The sequence below is a fragment of the Canis lupus genome, chromosome 19, assembly GCF_011100685.1.
Source record: "Canis lupus familiaris isolate Mischka breed German Shepherd chromosome 19, alternate assembly UU_Cfam_GSD_1.0, whole genome shotgun sequence".
Lineage (NCBI taxonomy): Eukaryota > Metazoa > Chordata > Mammalia > Carnivora > Canidae > Canis > Canis lupus.
In genome coordinates this window covers 51,671,273-51,688,203 of record NC_049240.1, presented here as the reverse complement: position 1 = coordinate 51,688,203, position 16,931 = coordinate 51,671,273, and the positions used below count along the sequence as shown (strand labels likewise).

General features: G+C 34.9%; 1 protein-coding gene across 21 annotated transcripts in view; it reads right to left on the bottom strand.

Moving 5' to 3' along the window:
* The window catches only part of MBD5 (methyl-CpG binding domain protein 5), a 226,469-nt gene extending 210,165 nt beyond the window's left edge, over positions 1–16,304 (bottom strand). For all 21 annotated transcript variants that reach the window (XM_038565140.1, XM_038565160.1, XM_038565161.1 and 18 more), the window contains exon 1: positions 16,161–16,304. The gene's annotated coding sequence lies outside the window, so the exon portion shown is untranslated. The remainder of the gene's footprint in view (positions 1–16,160) is intronic.
* Between the last annotated feature and the right edge of the window lie 627 nt (positions 16,305–16,931).

Genomic DNA, 16,931 nt, shown 5'->3' with positions numbered 1-16,931 from the left:
TTGCAAGTGCTGGTAAGGATGTGGAGAAAAAAGAATGCTTGGGCAGTGGTGGTAGGAATATAAATTGTCACAGGCACTATGGAAAACACTATGGGGGGGGGTTCTTCAAAATACTAAAAATAGAACTAGCATATGACCTAGTAACCCCACTTCTGGGTATATATTTGAAGAAAATAAAATCAGTATCTCAAAGAGATATCTATACCTCCATGTTCCTTGCAGCAACCTTTACAATACCAAGACAAGGAAACAACCCATGTCTACCAATGGATGAATGAATAAAGAAAATGTGACATATGTGTATGTGTGGGTTTAAAACATGAAATATTATTCATCCATAAAAGGAAGGAAATCTTGCCATTTGTGACTATATGGATGGACCCTGAGGGCATTATGCTAAATGAAGTAAGTCCAACAGAGAAAAACAAATATTGCATGATCTCATAAGTGGAATCTAAAATAAAACTAAACTTATAGAAACAGAAAGTAGATTGGTGGTTGCTGAGGTGGGGTGGGGGATAAGATGGGAGAAATGAGTGAAGGTGGTCAAAGGAAACAAACTTCCATTTATTAAAATGAGTAAGTTCTAGGGATCTACTACACAGCATGATGACTATAGTCAACAATACTGTATTGTATACCTGAAAGTTGCTAAGAGAGATTTTAAACGTTCTCAACACACACACACACACACACACACACACACACACACAGACATATACACACACACACCTTCTCCATAGTAACTACATGAGGTGATGGATATGGTAACTAACCTTATTGTGGTAATCATTTGCAATATATATTTATATCAAATCATCACACTGTATACCATAAACTTCTGTTATGTGTCAATCACATGGTGGCGGGGGAGGGAAGAGATAATTATATCCTTATTTCCATGATGACATGCATATATACTTGAGAAACCCAAGAAAATCAATGGAAAAACTCTAGAAAAGAGTTTAGAAATGTAGCTGCTAGTTACATAGTATATTGAAAATCAATGATTCTCCTATAATATAAGCCATGCTCAATTAGAAAATAAAAACTAGAAAGAAATCCATATAATATGAAAAACAACAAAAATAAGTAACTCAGAATAAACAAATCCAGATATCTACAAAACACGTAATTTGTCTTCAGGACAGATATAATCAAAATTCAAAGACTCACTTTTCCAACTAAGTTAATCTATTATTTTAATAAGATTCCCATTAAATAGCAATAGGATTTCTTATTTTCAGAACTTAAGAGATAATACCAAAGTTCATCTGGTTGAAAATATGCCATTATCTACAAATTTTTTTTTTTTTGGGGGGGGAAGAGGAGTACAGAGGAAACCAGTCCTTCTAGATAGTAAAAACACTGTAAACATACAGCATAAGGAGTTTTAAACTAGAGAAGAAATAGATAAAATTATATATATATAGGAGAATCCTGAAATATACTCTAATATATATATAAGATTTTAGTGTAAGATAAAGGTAACTTTAAAAAAAAAAGGTTAATCAATGCCAAGAAATTAAAATTAAAAGATTAATCAATAAAAGCTGCTGGTATACTAACAGGATTGCAGACAATTTAAAGATTTAAATAGAAAATATATTATTTAAAAACATTTTGAGGGAGGAATGAATAGGAAGATTATAGAGGACTTTAAGGCAGTGAAGCTACTGTGTATGATACTGTGATAGTGGGTACATGCCTTTCTAAATTTGTTCAAATCCATAAAATGTACAACACCAATAGTGAACCCTTAGGTAAGCTGTAGACTTCAGGTGATAATGATGTGTCTATGTAGGTTTATCACTTGTAACAAATGTACCACTGTGGTGGGGAAACTGATAATGAGGGAGACTATGAAAGTTTGGGGACAGAAGGCCAATGGGAATTCTCTATATGTTTCTCTTAATTTTGCTGTAAATCTAAAACTGCTGTAATAAAGTCTCTTAACAAAAATTAGTCTGTAAAATAGGAAAGAAGAAATGGTGTTATATATTTTAAAATCTTGGAAATAAACTACAGAAGCCATAACATAAAAGACTGATTATTTGACTAAAACAAAACTTAAAATTTCAGTATGGGAAAAAAAACCTACCATAAATCATGTTGAAGTGCAAATTAAACCACAGAAAAATGTTTGAAATATGTAAGATACATTTTATTAGTATACCAACAGCTCTTAGAAATCAACAATAAAGAGACAAGGGCAAGACCATTAGCAAAGAACAATGGATATGCTGCATTTATGTAAAAAAAGGCATACACTACATATGCATGTATATGTACACATGTGTGGTACGTGTACGTACACACATAAACATGTGTGGATAGAAGATTTCTGAAATGATGCCTAAAATAAGTCAATACAAGTTACTTCTGGAAAGTAGAAACAGGAGGGTTTCAAATTTTATTTTTTATTTTATACATTCCATACTATTTGTTCTTATTTTAAAAACCATGAGTAAATATTGCTTTAATAATTCAAAACCAAAACCTAAAAAACATATTCCTTCTGAAGAGCCTCACCAGTAATATGCTGATTGTTTAAACATACATATCATCCCTCTCTTCACTCAATGACAGCATTACATACTGAATTCTATCATGGAGTTAAGACATTTTACAAAAGGGAGTGACTTACTAAAATTCAGTAAAACAAAAAGCAATAAAACTCTGGAATAAGGGAAGTTATCTAAACATAAATGTAAACTCACTTTAACTTGTGGATTTTTTTCTTCTCAAACTGTTTTTGAAACATACAGCAGAAAATAGGAAATAATTATTGCTGTTTTCATTTTGTTTCTTTCAAGTCAGAACTACGGAGTTTTCTCTAGAAATTCCTTTCCCTTCACTCCCGCTGAGGCTCCGGAATCAATTGAGTCCTGTCCTCCAAAGCCCATTACACTCAGACCTTTCTCTTATGGATGCTGTTTCTCTATCCTCAGCAGTTTTTATTCCAGGAAGCTGGCCTCTCTCCCCAAGATTCTGGCTATTAACAAGCAATAGCTGCATCAAAAGCAACTTGATCAGTTGTGTACTCAGGAAAGGAGCATGCAAGCAAGGAACGATGACGGTAATTAACGTTAGCATCTGAGACTTAGCCTTTAGTAATCTGAGATATAGTATATTGCATATGGATAGTGTTTTCAAGAAGTTTCTCCTCAAACATCCTGGATCGAGATGACACTTTTTTCTAATCATTATAATGCAGCTTCTTTCTGAACATTTAAGTACACTGGAATTCCTAGCCTGTGTATTTTGGTTAACTCCTAAACGGTAAAAAGAAATAATCAACACATGCATAAATGAAATACAATTATTTAATTATTTCCAAGATACCTTACTGTAGTGGTTATCAAACCTAGTATATTCTCTTTTTCTTCAGGTTCACAGATTTTATTTTATCTTCTAGTATGGTGTCTATCATAAGTTTTCAAAATACATAGATGAATAAATACATGTAAAGAAAGCACTGTCAACTATTTACAATCGTAGCATATTAAGGACTTTAGAGGTTTTCTAAACCGTAAGAATTCCATAGGTTGCCCCTACCTATCCCTACTCACCATCATAACCACCAGTGTCATGCTCCTAGCAAATATGCTCATTCACTCTCACCATGAACATGCTATTGATGTTAAATCCTCCATCTAAGAAACCAGTCCATTCCAGGTTCAGACATATCCTGGGCCTTGAATTATAGACATTTGAGGGGCTTTCCAGGTTACGCTGAAGCATAGTCAGGGAGAACCACTGTGCTAGTAATTTGACCCATACTTCAGAAAATCAAACCCCATACTTTAAATAGTCGACTACTCACTTAACCTTGTGCTTTATGTTTTCCTTTCTCAAAGTTTCAACATTCATTTGGAAAATGAAATAAAAAAAAATCAACTAGAGCCATAAGTCCTTCAGTTTACTGAAAAATCCTGGGAATATAGAACATGTCTCCACTTTGCAGCATCTCAAACTCTCTAGTTCCTGTCTATCTTTTATACAAATTAAAAGAAGTATTTAACACGAAAGGTGTATAACTTGTGATAGCTTACAGAGTTGCCTTACTTTCGATATCACTCATGGATGCTGTCTATAAGCAGAGGGGCTAATTACAATTTCCTTCATTCACTTAATAAACATTTATTATCTATTATGTGCAAAGAATAATTTGAAGCAGGTTTTACCTGCAAGAAGAATATATTTTGGAAACTTTATGTGTTTCATTCAACAATGAAAAAACACAAGGGCCTGGAAATAGGATTTTTTCTTTTTGTTTGTTTATCTTCTTCTTCTTATTTTTAAATACTAATTCCAGCATAATTAAAATACAGTATTATATTAGTTACAGGTGTGCAGCATAGGAATTAAAAAATTCTATGCATTACTCAGTGCTCATCATATTTGTACTCTTAATCCCCTTGACCTATTTCATCCAGTCTCCCCCCACCTTCCCTCTGCTGATCAGTTTGTTTTCTATAGTTAAGAGTTTTTTTTATAGTCTCATTTTTGTTTGCTTTTGTTTCTTAAATTCTACATGAGTGAAATCATATGGTATTTGTCTCTTTCTGACTGACTTATTTTACCAAGCATTATACTCTCCAGCTCCACTCATGTTGTTGCAAATTGCAAGATTTCATTCTTTGTTATGGTTGAGTAATATTTCATTGCATATCTATACCACGTCGTCTTTATCCATTCATCTACGCATGGACACTTGGGTTGCATTAATAATTTGGCTATTGTAAATAATGCTGCAATAAACATAAGGGTGCATATATCTTTTCAATTTAGTGTTTTCACATATTCTTTGGGTAAATACACAGTAGTGGAATTACTGGATCATATAATAATTCTATTTTGATTTTTTGAGGAACCTCCATACTGATTTCCACAGTGGTTGCACCAGTTTGCATTCTAACCAAGAGTGCATGAGGGTTCCTTTTACTCCACATCCTTGCCAAAACTTGTTGTATTTTTTATTTTAGCCATGCTGACAGGTGTGAGGTATTATCTCCTTGTGGTTTTGATAGGTATTTCCCTGATGCTAAGTGATGTTGAGCATTTTTTCATGTGTCTGTTGGCCATCTGCATATCTTCTTGGAGAAACATCTGTTTATGTCTTGGATCCATTTTTCAATTGGATTATTTGTTTTTTGGGTATTGAGTTGTATCAGTTCTTTACATATTTTGGATAGTAACAATTTACTGGACATGTCATAGGCAAATACTTTCTCCCATTCAGTAGGCTCTTTTAGTTTTATGATTATTTCCCTCACTGTGCAGAAGCTTCTCATTTTGACATAGTCCCAATAATTTATTTTTCCTCTTGTTACTCTTGTCATAGGAGACATATCTAGAAAAATGGTGCTACAACTGATGTCAGAGAAATTACTGCCTGCAATCTCGTCTAGGATTTTATGGTTTCAGATATCACATTTAGGCTTTAATCAATTTTGAGTTTATTTTTGTGTATGGTATAAGAAAGTGGTTCAGTTTTCCCAACAGTTTGTTGAAGAGACCTTTACCCATTGCATGTTCTTCTCTCTTTTGTCGAATATTAATTGATCACATAATTGTGGGTTTATTTCTGGGGTCTCTATTCTGTTCTATTGATCCATATGTCTCTTTTTGTGTCAGTATCATACTACTTTGATTACCACAGCTCTATGGTATATCTTGATATCTGGTATTGTGATATCTCCAGTTTTGTTCTTCTCTTTCAAGATTCCTTTGGCTATTCAGGGTCTTTTGTGGTTCCATACAAATTCTGATTATTTGTTCTAATTCTGTGAAAAATGCTTTGGTATCTTGATAGAGATTGCATTAAGTCTGTAGATTGCACTGCATAGTATGAACGTTTTTGCAATATTTGTTCTTCCAATCCATGAACATGGAATATTTTTCCATTTGTTTGTGTCATCTTCAGTTTCCTTCCTCAATGTTTTATAGTTTTCAAGATACAGGGCTTTCACCATTTTGGTGAAGTTTATTCCTATATATTTTATTATTTTTGGTGCAATTGTAAATGGGATAGTTTTATTAATTTCTTTTTGTGCCACTTCATTATTACTGTTATAGAAATATGATGGATTTCTGTATGTTGATTTTGTATCCTGCAACTTTACTAAAATCATTTTTATCAGTTCTAGTATGTTTTTGGTGGTCTTTAGAACTTTCTATATATAGTATCATGTTATCTCTTTGAGGGTTTTAACCATGAATGTCAAATGCTTTTTATGCATGTATTTAAATGATCATATGGTGTTCATTTTCTTGTTGATGTGATTTATGACATTAATTGATTTGTGAATATTGAGCTAGCCTTATATCCCAGGAATAAATCCACTTTTGGCAAATGATTTTAAAAAAATATATTGCTGAATTTGATTTGCTAATATTTTGTTGAGGATTTTTCTATGTTCATTAGAGACACTGACCTGTAGTGTTGTTTGTAGTGTCTTTATAGGTCTTTGATATCAGGGTAATGCTGGCCTCATAAATAAATTTGGAAGCTTTCCTTCTTCTATTTTTTGGAATAGTTTGAGAGGAATAAGTATTAATTCTTTAAGTGCTGGGCGGAATTCACCTATGAAGCCAACAATACTTAGCTTTTGCTCGTTGGGGGATTTTTGATTACTGATTCAATTTCATGGTTGGTAATCAGTCTGTTCAAATTTTCTATTTCTTCCTGATTCAGTTTTGGGAGGTTATATGTTTCTGGGAATTTATTCATTTCTTCTAGGTTGTCCTATTTGTTGGCATATGATTTTACATAATACTCTCTTATAATTCTTTGTAAATCTGTGATGTTGTTTATTTCTCCTCTTTCACTTCTGATTTTGTTTATTTGAATCCTCTCCAATTTCTGATGAGACTGGCCAAAGGTTTATCGATTTGGGTGATCTTTCTAAAGAACCAGCTATGGGTTTCATTGACCTGTTCTACTGTTTTTTTAGCTTCTATTTTATATATTTCTGCTCTAATCTTTATTATTTCCTTCCTTCTACTTGTATTGGGTATTTTTTTTTCTAAGTTCCTTTAGGTGTAAGGTTAGGTTATTTATTCGAGATTTTTCTTGCTTCTTGAGGTAGGCCAGAACTGCTATAAAATTCCCTCTTAAACAGATTTTTCTGCATTTTGAAGATTTTGGACCATTGTGTTTTCATTTTCCTTTTTCTCCTTTTGACTTCCTCTTTGATTTCCTGGTTGACCCATTCATTGTTTAGTAGTATGATATTTAACCTCTTTGTGTTTTTGGTCTTACCAGATTTTTTTTCTTGTCATTGATTTCTAGTTTCATAGTGCTGAGAATAGAAAAGATGCATGCTATATGACTCTAATCTTTTTGAATCTGCTGACATTTGTCTTGTGGCCTAAACATGGGGTCTACTCTGGAGAATGTTCCATGTGCTTTTGAAAAGAATGTGTATTCCACTGTTTTAGGAATGGAATGTTCTGACTATATCTGTTAGATCCATCTGGTCCAATGTGTCATTAAATGCCACCGTCTAGTTGATTTTGTATTGAATGATCTATTCATTGACTTAAGTAGGGTGTTAAAACCCCCTACTATTATTGTATTGCTATTAATAACTTTTATGTTTGATTAGCTTCTTTATGTATTAGGGTGCTCCCATGTGGATGCATATATATTTACAATTGTTTATCTTCTTGTTGGATTGTCCCCTTTGTGATTATGTAGTGTCTTTCTTTGTCTCTTGTTTTGTAGTCTTTTTTTTTTTAATCTATTTTGTGTGATATAAGTATTGCTACTCTGGCTTTCTTTTCACTTCCATTTTCATGGTAAATAGTTTTCTATGCCTTCACTTTCAACCTACTTGTGTCTTTAGGTTGAAATGAATCTCTTGTAAACATGCAGCATATAGATGGGTTTTGCTTTTTTTTTTTTTTTTTATCCATTCTGTCACTTCTTTTGATTGGAGTGTGTAGTCCATTCACATTCAAAGTAATTATTGATAGATATGTACTTACTGTCATTTTATTTGTTTTACGGTTGTTTTTATAGTTCTCTGTTCCTTTCTTCTCTTACTCTTGGGTTGCTTGCTTTCTTTAGTGATGTACTTGGATCCTTTTTTTTTTCTTTTTTTTTTTTTTTTTACATATTAGTACCTGTTTTTGATTTCTGGTTATCATTAGGTTTATAGATGACATCTTATGCATATAGTAGTCTATATTAAGTTGATGTTTCCTTATGCTGAAACCCAATCTAAAAGTACTAAATTTTAACTCCTTCTTTTCACATGTTTTAGGTATATGGTGTCATACTTTGCATCCTTTTATTTTGTGAATCCTTTGATTCTTTTGTAGATTTATAGTTAATATCACTGATTTTGTGCTTTTTACTTTTCTTCTTCCTGCTTATGGTCTCTCTTTACCACTCAGAGTCCCTTTGGGATGCCTTGGTTGTTCAGTCATTTGAGCATCCAACTCTTGATTTCATCTCAGGTCATGATCTTGTCCAGCTCTACACTCAGCCAGGAGTCCGCTTGGGATTCTTTCTCTCCTTCTCCCTCTGCCCTTCTTCCTGCTCACATACTCTCTCCCTTTCCTTCCCTCTCTCAAATAAATAGAATCTTAAAAAAAAAAAGAGTCTCCTTGTAAGGCTAGTTTAGTCATGATGAATTCCTTTACCTTGGTTTGTCTGAGAAACTCTCTCTCCTACTCTGAATGCCTTGCTGGGTAGACTATTCCTGGTTGCAGGTTTTTTTTTTTTTTTTTTGAACATTTTGACTGTATCACCTTACTCTCTTCTGGCTTGCAAATTTTGCTGAAAAACCAGCTGATAGCCTTATGAGGTTTTTCTTGTATGTAACTGTTTTCTCTTGCTGCTTTTAAAATTCTCTTTAATACTACTTTTTGCTATTTTAATTACTATGTGTCATGGTGTGGTCCTCCTTGGGTTGATTTTTTTGGGGGGCTCTCTATGCCTTCTGGATCTGGATTCCTGTTTCCTTTTCAGACTTGGGAAGTTTTCAGCTATTATTTCTTCATTTTCTGCCCACGTCTCTCTCTTCTTCTTCTATGATCTCTATAATGTGAATGTTGTTATGCATGATGGCATCGTTGAGTTCCTTTAATCCATTTTTTTTAAAGATTTTAACTTACTTATTCATGAGAGACATACAGAGAGAGGCAGGGACAGGGGAAGAGGGAGAAGCAGGCTCCCTGTGGGGAGCTTGATATGGGACTCGATCCCAGGACCGTGGGATCATGACTTGAGCCAAAGTCAGATGCTGAATGACTGAGCCACACGGGTGCCCTCCCAAATCTATTTTCATTTAAAAAATATTTTCCCTCTTTTCTGTTTAGCTTCATTGCTTTCTGTTACTCTGTCCTCCAGGTCACACTGATCCATTCTTCTGCTTCCTCTAGTCTATTGTTTATTCCCTCTAGTGATTTTTAATTTTAGTTATTGAGTTCTTCATCTCTTACTGGTTCTTTTTTATGTTTTCTTTTTTAAGGGTCTCACTGAGGTCTTAAACTCTTTCCTCAAATCTGATGAGTATCTTATGACCATTACTTTACATTCTCTATTAGGTTTATTACTTACCTGGGTTTCACTTGGCTATCCTGCTGTGATTTTGTCCTATTCATTCATGTGGGACATATTCCTCTGTCTCATTTTGTCTAACTCTCTGTATTTGTTTCTACATGATAGGAAATGTCAGCTCTATCTTCTGCTCTTGAAAGTAGCAGCCTTAAAAAGAAGAGGTCCTGTAGTGCCTTGCAATATAATGTCCCCTGTTCACCAGAACCTGGTGTTTCAGGGGTATCTGCTGTGTGTGTTGCATGGGCCCTGCTATTGTGGCTCAGTTGCATCTGCCTTTAGTTCAGTCATCTGCAATGGCTCACTTTGCCTGTTATGGGCAGAGTTTGGTCCCTGTGTTGTTAGTGGGCCAGTGTGGGGCCACCTTGGGCTTAAGCTGAGTAAGAGCAAGCATTTACCAGAGCTATGGTAACAGTGAACTGCAGTGCGCTTTCCCTGTGTTGTCCCCTCAGAAGCTTTTTTGGATGGGTGGGGCCTGCCATCAGACCAGAAATCTGCCTCTAGCCAATTGCTGGGGTTGTAGTGGGACTGGTGTGTGTGGTTATCTTTCCCTCTCCCTCTGGGACAAGAGTCACTTTAATGTGGTACTCATCACTTCTGAACATTGCCACACTTGTGGCACCACCTTGTTTGGACTCCTCCTAAGGGCAGGTCTGCAGGAAAATGCAGGGGCAAGGCATGTGGCACCAGCAAGGTTTGCACTGGTATATTGTAGGAAGGGATCTGCTGCTGCTTCAGGAAATTCCTGCTCCTAGGCTGGAGGGGGCAATTCCGTAGGAGATCACAGGGGTTGGGGAGAAGGCGACATGCTGTTAGCAAGCTCCATGAAGTCTTCTGCAGGAAGAGACCTGCAGCTGCCTGGCAAAACTCCTGCCCAAGCCAGGATAGAGAGGGTGAGTCTGCAGAAAAGTGTGGGGGTGGGGTGTACTGTTAGCAAGACAGTGTTTATGTTATATTGGTTCCTACAGGTGTCCATTTATCTAGGCTGGGGGTTGGGGAGGGAAGTGGTGCCTATTAGCTCTTTTGTTGTTGGAGATGTTTCCAAAAGATTCTTGCCCCTCCAGCACATACTGAGATTAGTAAATGAATCTCCCTCCTTATATCCAGGCATTTTTCAAACTGCTGCTTCTAAGCTGTATTTCAGCAAGGCTGTTTGTTGTGCTCTCTCTTTAAGGATGCCGACTCATTTTTCTCTTACCCTCCAGCTCTCCCAGAGCTAAGCTTGCTGATTTTTAAAGTTCTAGGTGTTAAGCCCACTGATTATAAGACCTCGTGAATTATGCCCCACTGGTTTTCAAAGCCAAATGATACAGAGATTTGTCTTCCCTATATGGGTTCCTGTGTCTGGGGTGCCTGGTATAGTGTCTGTTTCTTTCCTCTATTCATGCCCTCAGCAGCCTTCCCTCCTGCAGACAGTCCTGTGGGTCAGTCTGACTCCTGGTCACATCTCCTACTCTGTTTGATGTGGCCTCTTCTCTACATTTGTCTGTGGAGAGTCTGTTCTGCCAGTCTTTAGGTCATTTTCTGGGTTATTTACACTGATATGGAAGTTACCTAGTTGTAGCCGTAAGATAAGGTGAGCTTAGGATCCTCCTATTCCATCTTTCTTCACTCCTGAAACAGGAGTTTATAATGCTTTACCTCCCTTCGTTTTCAGAAGCTCAAAGACAAGAAAATGCACATAATATCCTCTCATTAAATTCTGAAATAAGACTGTACATCCTATGTAAGTGTTATTGCATGAAGAATTTTTGACAGTTATCTAAATATATGGGAGATGATCATAAAGAAGATAAAAATGTACTGATGATCTACAAACCTCATTCCAAATTATATATTAGAAAGACTTCACTAGAATTAGCTTTACTAGAATATGCTGTAGAATTAATGTTAAAAATATATAGTGGCTGTGTTCATTTTGAAAGATCAAGAATATTTCTTAATTTGAATTTAAAGCAAATTTCTTACCCCTGAAAATAAAAAGTGGCTCTGGTTTGAATCAAGATTAGTAAAGGAAAGATTAACTCAGTTCATTAAAAAATTGTAGATATCAGTACAGTTATAAATGCAAATACAATACCAGCTCTAAAGTCCTTAGAGAATCTTATTTGTTGATATATGTAATATGGATATATGCCTTATTCATAAAACTGTAACCCTATTATTTGAACTCTCAGCTCAAGTAAACAAATGAAATGATAGATATTGTTTTATAATTTTAAAAAACAGAGCTACAGAGTAGATGGGAAAAAGTATTATCAAAAAACCAGTAAACTATCTATGTTCAAGAAATGGTATTACCAAATCATAAGCAAAATATGTGCATCTACTCATAGATCTTATCTTGTCAGAAGTGAAACAACTTCTTCCCCAGGAAAAGAAAATTCTCTTGTTTTTAGAATCAATTCTTATGCCCTAGCTTTATTCTCAGTTCAAAAAAAAATATATTAGAGAGTGTCATTGTTTGAATTGTGTTACCTCCCAAACAATATGTTTAAATCCTAATCCTTGACACTTGAATGTGAACTTGTTTGCAAATAGGGTCTTTGTAGATGTAATCAAGTTAAGATGAGGTTATACTGAATTGTGGTGGGCTCTAATTTAATAAGACCATGTCCTTATAAGAAGAACAGAAGAGACACAGAAACCCAGGGATAAAATGAGGTGATGAGGGAGGCAGAGATTGAAGTAATGAGTTTATGAACCAAAGAATGCTTAGGATTGTCAGGCAACAGCAGAAGCTAAGAGAAAGGCATCTAAAAGATTTTTCCCTACAGCCTTCAGAAAAGCATGGCCCTATAGACAACTTGATTTTGGACTTTTACATTCAAGAATTGTGAAAGAATAATTCTTTAAAATTTAAACCTTCCAGTTTGTGGTAACTTATTATAGCACACCTAGGAAATCAACATATAGACTCAAACTACTTGTTTGCTTTTCTTTTTCTAGTGGAAATGTTAGTTTCTCAGACTAAACATATGTCCTATGTATACATAAAAGATACTTAAATTCTTTTTTGAAGATGAAAAAAATTCTTCACATCACTCTGGCTTGCACATGGAATATTTCTCCAAACAATAATGGTTGATAGGAAGTTAAAATTTAATTTTTTAAAGATTTTATTTATTTATTTGAGAGGGGGAGGAGAGAGAGAACATGAGTGGGGTGAGGAGCAGAGGGAGAATCAGACTCCTAGCTGAGCAGGGAGTCCAGTCTGGGGACTCCATGATCATGACCTGAGCTGAAGGCAGATGCTTAACCAGCTGAGCTATCCAGGTGCCCCAAAGTTAAAATTTTAGAGCAGGCACTGAGTCCACAAACACTCAAGTAAAATTACTTGCAAGATTTGGAATGTACATTCAAAGGCTCAAAGGTTAACAATCATTTATTTTAACAACTACATTTTTAAACAGTTGGGGGTCTTTGGTTTTTTAAAATTTATTTAAATTTTGTTAGTTAACATATAGTGAAATATTGGTTTCTGGAGTAGAGATCAGTGATTCATCACTTAGATACATGAACTCTCTTTAATACCCATCACCCATCTAGCCCATTCTCCACCTGCCTCCCTCCAACAAGCTTTAGTTGGTTGATATACATATATACATATGCCACATCTTTCGTATTCATTCGTCAGTCAATGGACATTTGGGCTCTGTCCATAGTTTGGCTATTATTGATAATACTGCTATCAACATCAGGGTGCATGTACCCCTTCAAATCTAAACAGTGACTATTTGGTAACTTGTATTTTCACGTTTAAACATAAACTGCTTGTGGGGAAACTTCAATGAACAGTATTTAGTAGCAGTACAACAACATAATGATGTAAAATTAAATTGGCATGAGTATAATGGACAAATTCATTATTTCTTTTGTAAGAATTGAGCTTGCCATGAGGAAACTTGTTTTCAATCATTTTGCAAAAACCGGAATAACTATATCACTTATTTGTTGAATTATGAGCTAGGCAAGTGCTAAATACTTCATATTTATTTATTACATCTATTCCACTTAATCCTTGAAATTATATTCTTATTAGTATTCAAATTTTAAAGATGTACAAATTGGGAGTCATAAAGAATCAGTAATTTGTCTAAAGTCACACAGCTGGTAAGTGTGGCAGACTTGTAGCTGACTAGTCTGTCTTAATATGTTCTTTGAATTTGTGTTCTTATATAGCAGACTTATAATACCTGATATGTTCTAATTGCCTTTTTAAGTACTAAAAGCAACTATAAAAAAAAGCAACTATAATATTCAAGTAAGCCTTAAAATATGGGAAATAAATGAATTAGCACTTTTGATTAGAATTATAAATATCTGTGGCTTATTAATGACATCGTCATAAATAGAATGCAATTCAAAGAGAACAAAGGGCTGGTTCTTAATATAATGTGGAAGAAATATAAACTAGAGCTATCTGACATAAGATATATTGCTGTGGTTAAAGAATAACTTAAGATCAAAATAGGATATGTTAGTGAATGAGCTAAAACAGGAAATATTAGAGGAAAAAAATTGACCAAGTAGGTTGCCTATGGAGAAGCAGTGTTTATAGATATTATTTCTACTAATTTTAGCAATGGTCAATTTTAAGTTTTTTTTTTTAAGATTTATTTATTTATTTTAGATAGAGAGAGTGAGAATGGGAAGAGGGGTAGAGGGAGGGAGGGAGAGGGAGAGGAGAGAAAGGAGAGAGAGAGAATCTCTAGCAGACTGCTTGCTAAGTGTAGAGCCCACCACAGGGTTCAATCCCACAACCCTGAGATCATAATATGAGCAGAATTCAAGAATAAGACACTCAACAGACTGAGCCAACCAGGTACCTCATTAAATACTTTCTTAAAATAGTTAAGTTGATTATATCAAACTAAGAAAAGATTTAAATCGTGATTTAAGGTGTGCCTGGGTGGCTGGCTCAGTTGGTTAAGCTTTCTGCCTTTGCCCCAAGTCATGCCTCAAGTTTTGGGATTGAGCCTTGTGTCTAGCTTCCCTGCTTATTAGCAAGGAGTCCGCTTCTTGCTCTCCCTCTGCCCCTCCCCCTGCTGTGCTCTCTTTCTCTCAAATAAATAAATAAATAAATAAATACATACATACATAAAATCTTAAAAAAATATCATGATTTAAGTATAGGTCTAACAAAACCTGTTTTAGAAACGATCACTAAAAGTGCACAAACGGTTATTAGAACTTCCTACTCCCAAGAACTGTTATACTAGATTGGTTCGCTGAAGGAAGCAGTGGAAACTATTTCTTTAAAAATCCTTAGGAACAGAAGGCATACATTACCAGCAGTTCAGAAAGGGTTAGGTGTGTCTCTGCCAGAAGGCAGCCGGTGGATAACCACTCTTGTTCTATAAAGCCCAGTGACTATATAATAATGCTATTCTTATAACTGTGAGGCAAGGGCAACACAGCTGCTTTTTCCTTTCTTTAGTGATCAGGATTTGCTGTCCAAAAAGTTGCAGAATAATTTGAATGTAATTAGATGAAATTTTCCCCAACAGAAAAGCAGGAATTAATTTTGACTCTAGTTACTGAAAGAAAACTCAGAAGCTCTACACTGGGCTTTTTAAACATTTATGTCCTCCTTTACTTAGAAAGCATTCCTCTACATACAACTTAAAAAGCAGACTCGTTTGCTAGATGACCTTAGGCCTATGAGTTGAATTAATACTAAATAAAAAATTCTGAGCATATGTACAGTTTCTTTGTTTGTATAAAGTCCTTTGAAAAATTCAATTTTAGTGCATTCTACTTAAAGTTTTATGAGTTTATTTTTATTCCATTTTTATATTCATCTACTTAAGTCTTTATATTTCATTAAGGTAGAAAAGGCAGATTCCTCAAATTTATAATTTCTTTCTTTAAAATACAGTCAATTTCTTTCCAAATAACCTTTCCCTTTAACTGGTAATGTAATTAATTTCAATTTTGAAGACAGCACTGTGGTCCACAATCCTTGGCTGACTGTTCTTCCAAGAGTAATAAGAGCTGTTGAGACAGGAACTAAAAGTTCCATGAGTTCTTTTGATGCAGGATTCTTATAAAATATAAAGCTGTGAGGAATGTAAAGGGATTACTTCCCAAGACTTTGGAGCACTTCAGAATAGTTGTTAAAAATAAATGAGAAAAAAAATGCTGGAATTAAACAAAAAATTCATAAATGCTGTAGATAATCCCAAAGTAAACAGAAAATAATTTTAACTTCCCAAAGTATTTAGTATTTGTAGCTAGATGATTATGTATTTCGAGATGGATATACAAGGCACTGTTTTCAAAGATGGGTACTTAATTTCTGTAATTTAAATTTATTTTGTATTTAGGGATTTCATGCAGCTCTATACTATGAAATACAATATGCAAAAAGAGCTTAATATAATTTTTGACATGCAATGGTGCTCAGGAAAAAAAAGGAAGAGAGAAATAGCTTAGCTATAGGTAAAAAGCTATATTAGCTATGCTTAATATATAAAGTTGCTATATTAAAGAACACTTTCTTTCTTCATTAAAATGCAAGATAATACTATCTGTTTCTATATGCTTAACTACAGAAAACTCAAAATATAAATATTTCATTGCTTACCTCCAAAAAATTGTTGACATTCTCTGTGGCCATCTGCCAAGGTGGTCATTCCTTTGTGTGTGATGGAATTAGAGAAGTATCAGGGTTCTGTGGATTGATGAAAGAAAATATTCTGTGCTCTTGGCTTCTGATATTTATTTCCTTGGTCCTGTTAAAAAGGAAAGAAGTGTGAACTTACTGATTTTGAAGAGACAGTATTTCTTTAGATTCACATTTAAGAACATTTTCAGATTTTTATGAGTTCGCAGTAAGAATCATAGAATTTGGAGAGGGTGGCAAGATGGTGAAGAGTAGAGGACCTCATTTCATCTGATGCCTTGAATTTAACTAGATAACTATCAAATCACTCTGAACACATATGAATTCAACCTGAGATAGAAGAAAAGAATTGCTGGAACTCTACAAATAGAAAAGTGACCACTTTTTACATGGTAGGAGCGTGGAGAAATGAAACAGGGGATATATAGGAAGGTAACAGGAGCTGGGGGTGGGGGTGGAGGTGAGAGGGAGCCTCCATAAGCCAATTACTGGAAAGTGAAATAGCTCAGGAGCACAAAATCAGAATCTTTAGAAAAAATAAGCTCCAATGAGAGACATTCCTGCCTGAAAGGTGCTCAGTGGTGTAGTGGGGCAATATCTTAGGTGGGACAGTGTAGTCTTAGGATCCCTGGGGTCAGAGAGAGAACAAGGGTGCCTGAGCCAGCAGAGTATTGGAGCCAGGAAACTGGTTACGGTTTTTGAGCCCAGGAGGGGACTCTGAGCTCTGTTCAC